The sequence below is a fragment of the Canis lupus genome, chromosome 19, assembly GCF_011100685.1.
Source record: "Canis lupus familiaris isolate Mischka breed German Shepherd chromosome 19, alternate assembly UU_Cfam_GSD_1.0, whole genome shotgun sequence".
Taxonomy (NCBI): domain Eukaryota; kingdom Metazoa; phylum Chordata; class Mammalia; order Carnivora; family Canidae; genus Canis; species Canis lupus.
This window is the reverse complement of record NC_049240.1, coordinates 15,045,510-15,058,445: the sequence shown is the minus strand read 5'-3', so window position 1 is coordinate 15,058,445 and position 12,936 is coordinate 15,045,510. Positions and strand designations below refer to the sequence as shown.

The following is a 12,936-nucleotide window of genomic DNA, read 5'->3' as shown; positions in this document are numbered from 1 at the left end:
CCAACTAGGAAAAAAAGGGAGTAAAATTGTATTTTATTTACAGGTGATATAATCTTACATATAGAAAATAACTTTAGGGACACCTGCGTGGCTCAGCAGTTCACCGTCTGCCTTCGACTCAGGACGTGATCCCAGTACAGGGATCGAGTCCCACATCAGGCTCCCTGTGAGGAGCTTGCATCTTCCTCTGCCTGGGTCTCTTGCCTCTGTTTCTGTGTCTCTTATGAATAAATAAATAAAATCTTTTTTTTTAAAGAAATCAACTTTTAAAAATTCCACCAAAAACTATTAGAACTAAACAACAAATTCACCAAGTGAACTAAAAAAAACAAACAGAAAAACAGAGTAGAATTGTGGTTCCCAGGAATTGGGGAATGGGAGAAATAGGGAGATATTGGTCAAGGGGTACCAACTTCCAGTTATAATATTAACAAGTTCTGGGGATCTAGTGTACAGCATGGTGATTATGACTAATAAAACTATTATATATTTGAAAGTTGCTATGAGAATATATCTTAATTATTATCACCAGATAAAAGAAATGGTAATTATGTGACAGGATGGAAGTAATGCTATGGTGGTAATCATTTTATAATATATAAATGAATCAAATCAACATGTTATACATCTTAAACTTATGACCATGTTGTATGTCAACTATATATCTCAACAAAGCTGAAGAAAAAAAAATACAGTCATTTAGTCAGTTAGGGATGCTAAGATATTTTAGCTTTTTTTCTGTTTTTATGGTAAATTTCTCTGAAGTAGTTTTAGAATGATATTAACAGTAAAATCTACTTTTATTAAAAAATTGATCTCTTCTGCTTGAACTTTAATTATTTGGCAAGTCACCATAAAAAAAAACATAGCATATTTTACAATCTGGTAGTCTTATCATCAAAACCTGATAGAAATAATTGTTACTCAATTGCTACCTTATGGAGTTTGGATTATTTCAGTTCATCAGAATACAAAGGCTAGCTCATAAAACCTCATTAGCTTCCGAAAGCTAATGTCTCCATTTATTTGGAACTTTGATGTCAGGGTCTGTTCTCCACTCCATCCATCTAACCACTCATTCAGCATGTGCCAGGAATGGAAGGTGCTAAGTATATTGTGTTAAATAAAGCAGGATCCCTGCCTTTGAAGGATTTAGAGTTCAAATCAAGGTAGTTTCCCCCGAAGACCTCCCTAAGTAACTTTGAACCCTAGCAGACATATGGTTGTTCATAGTCAGTATGATTTCAAAATTTCTCACAGCTAGTTTTATTAAAACAAAAGTGCACTCTTTGAGACTAAGTAGAATACTTGACTCTACAATGCTAAAATAGTAGTCCAAGAAGTTCTGCTACCTTCTGGAACTACATATTAAAACAACATTTTAAAACATAAATCTGAGCAAATAAAAAGAAAGCAAACAGTGGAATGATCTGAAATTCCTTTAGCATAATTCCAGAACTGGAAGGACACTCAGTCCTTTACGTAGAATTAACGATGAAATTATGCAGTACAGGAGATAACTAGAATACCAATAGATTCAAAGATTCTAGCTTGGATCTAGGCTATTTATTTATTTATTTATTTATTTATTTATTTATTGGATCTAGGCTATTTTAAATTGACAAAAAGAAAATTCAAAATTTATCTAGTATAAAATTATTGAATAGTCTCAATAACCATCACTAATTAAAAGGCACATAACACGTTATATAGATGTGTGTGTCTATACACACACATACACACATATCTGTATCCTGATAAAATGTAGACTTTTAAGAGAGTATCATAGGCAACATAAGAAACAATATATATTAAATCTAGTGTGTATTTTCCACAAGTAAATCATGAGGAACTCTGTTCTACTGACAATCTGCTTTGCAATGTTTCTGGACTTTCTCAAAAGAACCCTTAGAAAATTCTACAATAGCAACATTATGCAGTGATGCAATTGTATGAATTTTTATTTGTTGTTTCCAACATACAAACTGACAAGTGACTTGCTGGAGAACATACCAAGCATAACTCTAAGTAGCTACCTTCAGAGGACATGAAGAACTATACCCTAGAAATGATTTCAATTATATGGCAACAACCAAAAAAAGCCCAGAAGTACAAACAGATAAGGCTTATAATAGGTTTTAAAATCCAATGAAGGACAGAATTTGTATCGATTGTAGCCACTATCCAGTCATTTTAAACACACATCCTCACAACCTCATCTACAAATGGTAACCTGCACATTTTTTTACTATTACATCATTCTGCAGTTATGTTTTATGTCTGGGTTCACTAAAAAAAAAAAAAAAAAATGATGCCTGAATTTACCTTTGAAGTTAGAAAATGTTCTGGACTCTATAGATTATTTGTTGAAATCCAGCAAAGGCCTGGAATATTTATTATTATTCCAGTATTATCAGACACTTAACCACCAACCCCCTCTTACTTTGCGGTCTCAAGTGCAATTTCTGGTATTTCACCTTGCACATCACTAGCTACTAACAACCTGGTTTCCTTTTTTTCTTCAAATTTCTCCTACACTTCAGCACTTGGTTTGCTTGCTATCCACAGGCTGATCACCACATGTTAACTGGTAGAGCAACTCCTCTCAGAAGAAGAATTAAATTCAGGAAGTTAGGACTGACAAGGGGATGGAGCAAAGCATTATTCTCCTCTGGCTAAGAAAATCTGTAGGCATGTTTTAAGCTGTGTGTGGAAAAGAATTGTTCTGTGCAATAAGTTTACATGGCATAAGAGAAAAAATAGGATTTCAAAGAAATTAAGTAAATGTTTCAGAAATTTACAAATATTTGGATTTTAATTTAACATTTTAACATACTACAGGCAAAACAGTTGAACTGCCTTGTTTTACACACATTTCAAATCATTTTTAAAAATTTCAAACTACCAGTTTCATATTAAGACTCTGAAAATAAAGCTACATTGATGAAATGCTTAACTAAGTTTGGACCAAGTTTGACGAAAGCTTTCCAAACATTTGTGAAACTTTTTACAATCTTCCTTACATGTGGGATCGGTAGTAAAATCTGATACCAGGGCAGCTTTTCAAGAGATTTCAAAAATAATAAGACCTGTCAGTGTTCCATTTGAATCATTAACTGTGTACATAGTCCCTTCCCATATTTACCAGTGGCTTCCTTGCACACTTGTGGCTACTCCTACTGCTATCACCTCCTACTGCTAAATGCATTCCCACCCCATTATACCCATCTGCCTATCGTAAAATACTTTGAGTTCCCTGGAAATACATTTAGAAGAATCAAAGTAGATTAAGAATATTTTTTTTGCCTATTGCTAGTATTCAATTTTTCATTCACACATGATCATTCTTTCCAGGTATTGGAATAGAAAGAATACTGAATTCAGAGCCAGAAGACCTGTAGGCTATTAATAAGAAGTAAATTAATTATAAATAATAAATGACTCTAAAATTTTTGTGACATGGAAAAAGTCAAACTAGAGTCTTAGGTTTTCAATAGTACATTTTGCACACAGGAAGAGATTGACAGGGGCTCAGGGATGAAATATAATTTTCATTTTGAGTAGCAACCTCAGTCAATGGTTGTGGATGTCCGGGGTGCTGGTCTGCAAACAAATGTATTGGGCCCAGGAACAGGGTCTCAAGACTTACTGCATATGAATGTCATGGGCATGGGCTTGTGAAAGTTGTGGCAATGCTGCCATCTCTGCTCAAGATAATACGTAAGGTTGCTTCCAGCTCGAACAGCCTATGATTCACTTATTCCTCTCTCCTAAATTATTTCTACCACCCGAGGAAGTATTTTTATTCTTATTTTTACAGCTGGAGAAATACTGTCAAAGTATATTTTGAAAGTTATAAAGTACCCCTTGTTCCCTTCTTAAATGGACTTTTAGTGATAATGTTTATACTCAAATAGAAGAGTGAGCTGATTATAAAAAAGTAAAATAAAATAACAGAGGAATAAAAGGCTTTGCCAGTACATGAGCTCAGATAATACTTCCAATTTCCATAATAAAAAAAAAATCAATTTCTTCCACAACAATTTGGAAACATGGCCCTGCTAACCAAAATTACTTTCCTTTTGCTATAGCAGGTAGATTTGCCTAAATAGGAAATTGGGATAAAGTCCTAAAAATAACTCATTGTAAAAACTGCTGTATCTTTTATGAAAGTTTTTATTTTGTCTAATGTATGGATATATATTAAAGGAAAATCATTTTGGCAGACTCCTAATAACATGGAGTCCTCAGAACCCACTTTGGAAAAGATTTATATAAGAAGCAAAATTTTATTCCATGAAAATAATACTAATCTTCACATGAATTCTGATACTAATGTAATAGTGATAGTTGCCCTCGTAAGAGCTCATATTTACCATTTACTTTGTGCTACTGTGCTAAAGGGTTTACATTTATGGATTGATTTTCACAAGTTTACATTTACAGATTTTCACAATAGCTTTAATGTGTTCTAATATCATCATAATTTAAGATGAAGAGCAAAAAAAAAATGTCTCAGATTGTTAAGCTTGTTGAGTTAATGATTGAAATACAGAAATCTGACCCTATGATACTTTAACTGGAAAGACACAGGAAAGGCACAGCAAAAGAAAGGCACAGTACTTACATCTTACATGATACTTATTAAACGGACATTGGAATAAAAAGACAAAATTGTAGAACTATGGATCTTGGTTTATTCATTCAAGAAATATGTTTTGAGTGCTTGCATTTGTTAAACGCTAAAACAATTGCTACCAATACAATCATGGGATAAGATACAAGATTCCTCATTACACAGAATCTAGAGTCTAGTCTACTTCTAAGTAAGATACTAAGCTGAGATGTAGATAAGGAACAGTATACTACCTGCAATATGGTAAAGTATGGTGAAGCAAACTAATATAGAATAAATTATATACCTACTTACTTAAGTCACACAAAAATTACAATTTAGTGATCTTATATTCATAAAGAAAAGAACAGGCCAAACTCTCAAGAGCTTCACCTGCACAACTGGCTAACATTTTCTAATTGTGAGACATGTCAGGATCCTAGAAAGAAGCAACTGGGATCTCATTTAGCACAGCACAAATGAAAGGCAACCCAGAGATGTAGGTAGCAAATGGACAATCTAAGCTGTTTAGTGACTTCAGTCAATGCCTGAACTAAGCAATGTTCCTCTTGTAAGGCTAAGATGGTCACTGAGTTGCTGGAATTCCTAACCTTTCACTCCATTAAATTCTGTTGGAAATAATAATAGTAAAAAGACCCCACTGCAGTACTTGATTTATTTGGCTCTCCAAAACCATCTTTAGGTAAGGTATTTCCTATATATAATAACTCAATCATGAACCACAATCACTTAGGATAAGAACATGGAGTTTCTGCTTCTGCAGCTTAAGTAATATTGAGTGGGAAACATTAAAGAGGCATTCCTATACCGAGAATTTTGCAAACTTAGTTGCAAAATTGGTATTTCTAACACTTTGCAAATAATTACTTCAGCAATGCCACTCAGATTGACGTAGAAATGTCCTGTCCGTGTGATTTCTGAAACAATGTAAATTCTCATTTTCATTAATAAATATAGTCATCACCTTTATTCAAGGTTTCCCTGTCCACAGTTTCAGTTAGCCAAGGTCAACTGGTGTTGGAAGCAGATAATCCTCCTTCTGACATATCATCAGGAGGTCAATAGTAGCCTAACACTATGTCACAATGCCTATATCATCCCTCTCACTTCACCTCATCACAGTTTATGATCTCACATCATTGCAAGAAGGCTGAATAGAGTACAGTAAGATAGTTTGAGAGAGAAAGATATTATATTCACATAACTTTTATTGAAGTATGTGGTTTTATCTTATTGTTATTGTTGTCAATCTTACTGTGCCTAATTTATAAATTAAACTTTATTGTAGGTATATATGTATAGAAAAAAAAATATGGTATATGCAGACATACCTTGGAGATAATCTGGGTTTGGTTCCAGATCACAATAAAGTATCACAATAAAGTGAGTCAAATGAATTTTTTGGTATCTCAGGGCTTATAAAAGTTATGTTTACACTATCCTACAGCCCATTAAGTGTACAATAGCATGTCTAAAAAATAATTTACATACCTTAATTAAAAACTTAAAAATAGCTAAAAAATGCTATTGATTATCGGGTTTTTCACCCAGTCCTAGCCACTAATGAGAGATTGTCACAACAAATATAATAATAATATAAAAGATGGAGATATTGTGAAAATTACCAAAATGTGATACAGAGACACAAACTGAGCCAATGCTTTGGAAAAATAGAACAATAGGCTTGTTCAACTTGGGGTTGCCATAAACTTTAAATTTGTAAAAAAAAAAAAAAAAAAAAAAAAAGAGAAGAAGTGATGTCCGCAAAGTGTAATAAAGTGAAGTGCACTAAACTGAGGTATGTCATATAGGGTTCAGCACTATCTGCAGTTTCAGGCATCCAGGGGGTCTTGGAATGTACCCCCACAGATAAGGGGGGATATCGTACAGTTCTAGTGCGGGCCTTAAAAATGTGGTAATACAAACATGCTTCAGTGTCTTTCTCTTTGAAATAGAATTTGAGTTAGAAAAATATATATAGCAATTATTAGAAACAGATGATTTTTTTTTGATACATACAGATTGGACCATCACTTAGTTTTCTCTTTTAGCTCTTTCATAATCACTCATGATGTGTCATTCACTGGCACCAGTGTTACTCTGCCTTTGTCAGTGACCCACAACTAACCTTTCCCAAAGAAGCTTAGAAACCTCTTTTTTTTTTTTTTTTCCTTTTGGAAAATCAGAGGTCAGCTGAGAGTTTGCTTTGGTAGAAAGGGTTAAAATTCCACCAGCTAAATCTCCTGAGGGCTTACATAATTCAAAACAAAGGAAGTTAAACGTTCAGTTTACTGAAATATGTAGAAAAACAGAAAAAGCATTTGTGTAGAAAGAACCCCGTCCCCATGATTATAATCCACTTTCTTGTTGTTGACTGGTGTACTGAATGCCTCACTGTAGCCTTTAACTTGCCAAGGCTAAGGAGCAGCCTTCCTAAGAACCCAGACTGTACAAATATAACTTGAAAGCTGGCTGAGACAGAGGGTGTAAATCTCTCCTTCAGCCCACCAAGATGACACCATACCTTCTGCCAAGTCTTAGAAACCCAAGCAGACCTAGGAGATGAGTAGAAATGTAAATTGAAGCTCCTTCATATGTAAGCTCTTCCCTTTATGGTTCTTATTGCCACAGATGGATGAAATTTTTACTATTGGGGAAGAACATTCTTTCTTAGAAACATATTCATGTAACAAAGTTCAAGTCTCACTTCTCCTTCGTTTACTCTTCAGGGTCTCTATTTAATATCCACTGCCCTCTCTAAATGTGAATCTAGCAAATTTGTTCATTTGGGTAGGTTTGGTTCCAAGAACACCAGGGGGCTCTTTGGCCTTGTGTTTACCTTTAAGGTCAAAGCTATGGAAAGCCTGTTACACAGCTTCTTCCTGAACATGTTGCCTCATTTATTTCAAGGGTTCCATATTCCCTGGGAAGTTGTTCTTTCCAAAGTCAATTTTAAGGTTAAGCAAATATTAGTGCATCTAGCAGTATGTCCCATGTGCTTCCTTCTTTGATTTCTTTTACGTGCAAAATCCTAAGACAGTGTCATGAGTTCTTTAGAGAAAAGTAGCTCTGTACTTCTAATAAGCCAATTTTCCTTTTAGATCTATTTGTCCACATGGCAGGGTGAATGGATCTTGAAGATGCTTTCAGAAAACTGTAATTGATGGGAGCATAATCCTAGATTTGCTGTATCCCTAAAAAATATTAATAAAAGGACTAGATTCCTCATTTTCAGTTGACAGTGATAGATTAACTTATTTACAAAAAGGAGTTTTATTTATGAAAAGCTAGCTAATGCTTTATTTATGTATTGCTATAAGGTTCTTGCGTCTTGAAATTAAGGTATCTGAGAAAAGTGATAATCTGACAGCTTTGTCCATTTAATTATCTGGAATGACAATATCCTGAATAGTATTTAGTAACGTTAAACCATGAAGAATGCTGCTTACCACAGTGCATACTCCATTTCTTAAAGTCAACAGCTTTCATACTAGATTATCTATATCTATCATGTTTTATAGATATACAGGCAGATACAGATATATGTGCATAGAATATATAGATGCACAATGTATATATAATTATATCCACATGCATGTATCTATGTATTACTAAAGCACCTCTTATAAATTTATACTTTAAAAATATTTATACGAGGGGCTCTGCTCTACTTGCTAGATGAGATGCTGTCCAATTCATGAATCATTTAATGAAGCCAATTAGATCTTCCAAAAAAAATGTTTATACCTTTAAATGAATTTATGCTAAATATTATCTTAAATATAAACATATTTTGCATTATATATTTTACTCATGTAAGACTGTGTTTAAAGTCTTTGTTTTTAAATATTTAAAGTCAGATGGCCTACGTTCAGGTCCTCATACTGCAATTTATCAACTTTCCCTTAGCATTCCTGAGTCTCATTTACTAGCGCCATATTTTGAAATGTTGTCACTATTATCTCTTTTAGATTAAAACTGAGCCTGCCCTACATGTTTGTTGAAGGCCCCAAATTCGATACTAACTTGGGAAAGAAATTATTGCATGCTCAAAATGAACTTAAATTTAATTAATCATATACAATCTCTAGCAAACATATTTAACTTTAAAATCATGCATATTTCTATTTTTTCATTATTCCTGAATCACTTTTTAATGACAGTAATTTGTAAAGCATTGATATATTTCTAAAGCAGCGTTTCATCCATGTTTTATAGCCAAAATGTTAGTTTAAGTATTTTCATACAAAGAAACAAATTCAGTTTTTTGTTTGTTTTTTTTTAAGATTTTATTTATTTATTCATGAAAGACACAGAAAGAAAGGCAGAAACATAAATAGAGGGAGAAGCAGGCTCCCTGTAGGGAGCCCAATGTGGGACTCAATCCCAGGACCCTGGGATTACAACCTGAGCCAAAGGCAGACACTCAACCACTGAGCCACCCAGGCATCCCCAAAATTCAGATCTTAATATTTTAAATAAGTTGTACATGTTTTGAAGATCTTGAAGGAACATGAAACATAAGTGATAGAAAGAGCTTATCATTCCATTGATTATAACATATATAACATACAGTCCATTTTTTCTGAACCCTGTGGAAAAGATTGCTTCAGAGTCCTCATGAGCTTTTCACCTTAATAAGTTATGTTTCTTGGATAAAGCCTCTCTTCCAACTGTAGGTCTCAGTTTCCCCAAAAGTCCAGGGCAGAAGACATGCACAAGTAGTCTGGAAGGTATAATTGATTACATAATTCATTAATTAGTACAGAAGTCTGAGGTATAAAGTCGGGTGAGACTTTAGTTATGCTACATGAACTAATATGAATAAAACAACTCTGCTACTGGTAGCAATAAACCAGGAGTTAGCTTTCTTTGTATTTCTCTCCAATATTCCTCAGGCCAGTCCATGTTTTCACCATTTTCTCTTTCAACAAGTACTGCTGTATCATGCCTGAGCATAAAAATGAGCATCAAACTGATTAATTTGTTTACCTTTCCTCAAGTTTTCTCCCAAGTCAATGACTCAATTTAGTTCCACAATATGCAATCAATCATGTCTCTCTTTGGTTTTATTTCTTTCTGTTGCATAACAACATATTAAATGTTAAGATTCTTACGTGAGTGTGGTATTGAGATTTTATGAGACCTTAAGTGAGGAAATTCAAATTTATGATTCCTTCAGTAAGCACAAACTGGCTCTATTTGGACAATTCATATGTACCAGAATGGTTTCTGTATAAAGAGGCTTCAGAGACTCACTTTTTTATACTTTGGAAAATACCAGAAAAAAACCTTTGTGCTGAAATGATAGACACAATTTTTGTTTGTTTTAATCATCATCATCACCATCAACAAAATATTATGAACTCTCTAAAACATTTGGAATGTGATCCATTTCAGATTCAAGGTCAAGGCCTATTATGATTTAAAAAGCTATTTATTGGTATTAGGTCATTTCATCTGGGGTGGTGATTAGTATGCTAACCCAGATCTGTCATTGCCTGAACAAATCTCAAAAACAGAGAGCATGAGGACCTTGCTTATGAAGAATCGTTAACTTGTGTTCCGGTTATGGATTTATAGCCTCACAAAGTGTCTGCCCCTTAACAATTTTTGATGAGATATACAGAATAAATGATTTCTCAGACTCCTTCCTTCCTCCTCAAATCAGCTGATTGGTTTGGGGGTTTATATCCTGTATGAGAGTCTATTTCAACACTTCCTATGTTCAATACTGCTGCTTGCACACGATGCTGACTTGCCGTGCTATATGCCATGCTTTCCAGACTAGCAGCAGTGACTGGCTAGCGTTCTGATTAGGATCACCTCAGTGTCTCTGTCACTATGACAATGACCTGATCACTCAGAGTAAGCACGTGGAGAGGACACCGTCATGAATGTGTGAAGCCTTTTCCAAGCCATCTCAGTGTATCCTGCCTGCTTTCTTTTCTTAGACTCACACTCCCATCTCTGTTAAACATTCTGTCCTATCAAAACACATTTTCATGAAAAGATCTGGTTATCTCATCACACTGTGATTTATAAACCGTGGTGTGTTGTCATTCCCAGGTGCATGTGAATTTTAACCTCAGACGAGGAGCTTTAAATCAAAGGAATGACTCTGTAATTAACTTTAATAACTTATGGTCTCTGTGAGCAGGTGAGATGAATGTAAGAAGTTCAGGGGTTTCTTTTTATCCCTGAAATCATATTTTAATAAATGCTACTCTACCTCGGTGCTAATTACCATTTAGCTATCAAATCATTCACGTATTTTCTATATCTGTTATGAATGTATAGAAATCTTTGCCTAAGATTTCATAAGGGATGATCATGGGGATAAAGACTTTTATATAATAGTCAAGTCAGAATGAAAGGAAGAGTAAACTCTCAGATTTGAATATGTACATAATGCCTTGGAGTTTCAAAGTTCACATACTTTACCTCAAAAAAAAAAATCCTAGATGTCTATGCCTTATCAATTACCCCAATAATAAATAGAAAGACATAAAACTAAAGGTGAATATCTTGCTATCCATTCCCAGGGAAGTCCCCTGCTGGATCTGTTTTCTGCTTGAATGACTAAGTAGAATAACTCTGAAGGGGATCTCTTTAAATTGGATGTTAGGAGAGTTACAAAGTCTAGGTAATAATTTGTTGGTCTTCCAATGAGTCAGTCTCTGGAATATCTGAATAAAGAGATCACGGGGGCTTCACCACAAAGTGAAGACTGTCATGACCCTGTTTATAAATCTTCTGAGACTAATGGTACTTCTAGAATTGGACATCCTAGAACTGTGAGGAGTAACAGTGTCATCTGTGGCAAAAGAAAAAGGAAAGAAAGAAAAAGCAAAAGAACAGAAATAAAACAAGGCCTCACATCTTACGAAAAGCCCTGGAGATCTGATACAAGCCCATTCTTGCCATTCCAAAGGTAGAAGTGGGATTTAATTTCCATAGAAGAAATTGAATTATCTAATTAGGAAAAGCCTAGTATTTTCAATATAGGGATGTCATCCAGGTCAGGGACTTTTGAATCAATAACACCTTATTCCCAAATATGCTTTGCTAAAATCTGTCATCACCATTTATTGGTTCTGCTGTGACCGTGAGTTAGTTATGTTACAGCCTAGAAACTTAGCTCTCTCTACTACAACTGGTGATAATTGTGATTTTACCCACCTTATAGGACAGTTGTGAAAATTAAGTGAGGTAATAATTGGAAACTTTCTGACACATTATAAATGTTCAACATTATTGTTGTCATTTTATAATCCTTATCTCCAAAGCTAATAAATTGGCAAAACATCATTTATCAACTCTTTTAAAGGAAGAGATGAAGAGAAAGTAAACCATCTTTCCTGTTATCACACGGGTAAACATAATGGTATGTCATTAGTTCAAGTTTAAGCTAAGACTGCTCCAAATTTCTACAATGTTGAAACCATATTTGACTTTGGCATTAGGCAATGTCATTTAATATGTTCATATGGTCCTGCATGCCGTTAAGCCTGCACTGTGTATTATTTTATGATGTTTGAGTTGGACTCACACTTTCTGGGTGCCTGTATTTGTGTTTTTTTTTTTTTTTTTCAGATTCTGTGAAAAGCTGGAGGAAACTGTTTCCAATTTCATGACCGTTTATCACTAATCCAAAATGACTGCAGCATTACTTACAGACCTACAGACAGGAAGCTCTAAGAATTGGTTTTATCATATATTTGCCCAGAAGCTCTGCTAAACCAGTTTTATGCTTACATAGATGAGGGTAACAGTCTGGTGGGAAAATGGGCAAAGTATTATACTGAGCTACAGAATGGGAAAAAAAATGTTAATTTATTTAATGCAATGGAAGATTAAAAAAAACATGAGGTTGGTGTTTTCATTAATTGCTTGATTGAACACTTACTGTCTCTTTAAGTTTCTAATAGTCTCTTTATAATCATCCTCAGCTGCAGTATTCACTCATGATCAGATTTAATATAAAGAAAGCCAAACCATAGTTTTCACTTGGGATAGTTCTCTAATCAGACATAAAATTCATTTTCCCTGGAAAATCTTCAAACAAGCTTGAAAATATTGCAGCTGTAAAGTAATTAAGGTATTTGGAGTTTCTCAAGCAATTTATGTGACTATAATCACAAATGTCATCATGTTAATGCTCCAAAGCAACTTGTGGCATCCTGAAAGGTTCTTCCTTAAAAACAAATATGGGTGATCTATGATGGAAAACTTCTTATTTCAATATTTGCATTCGCTTGGTCATTCACAAAGATATCTGACATATAACTATGTAAATG

General features: G+C 34.2%; 2 long non-coding RNA genes across 4 annotated transcripts in view; one reads left to right on the top strand and one right to left on the bottom strand.

Annotated features, from left to right (window-relative positions):
• Window positions 1-5,653, bottom strand: part of LOC119864437 — a 131,835-nt gene extending 126,182 nt beyond the window's left edge. Inside the window, exon 1 of the long non-coding RNA XR_005373947.1 lies at window positions 5,601-5,653. This is a non-coding gene — a long non-coding RNA (uncharacterized LOC119864437). The remainder of the gene's footprint in view (window positions 1-5,600) is intronic.
• LOC111091109 overlaps window positions 1-12,503 on the top strand; it is an 86,934-nt gene extending 74,431 nt beyond the window's left edge. For all 3 annotated transcript variants that reach the window (XR_005373940.1, XR_005373939.1, XR_005373938.1), the window contains one exon: window positions 12,233-12,503. This is a non-coding gene — a long non-coding RNA (uncharacterized LOC111091109). The remainder of the gene's footprint in view (window positions 1-12,232) is intronic.
• The last annotated feature ends 433 nt before the right edge of the window (window positions 12,504-12,936 follow it).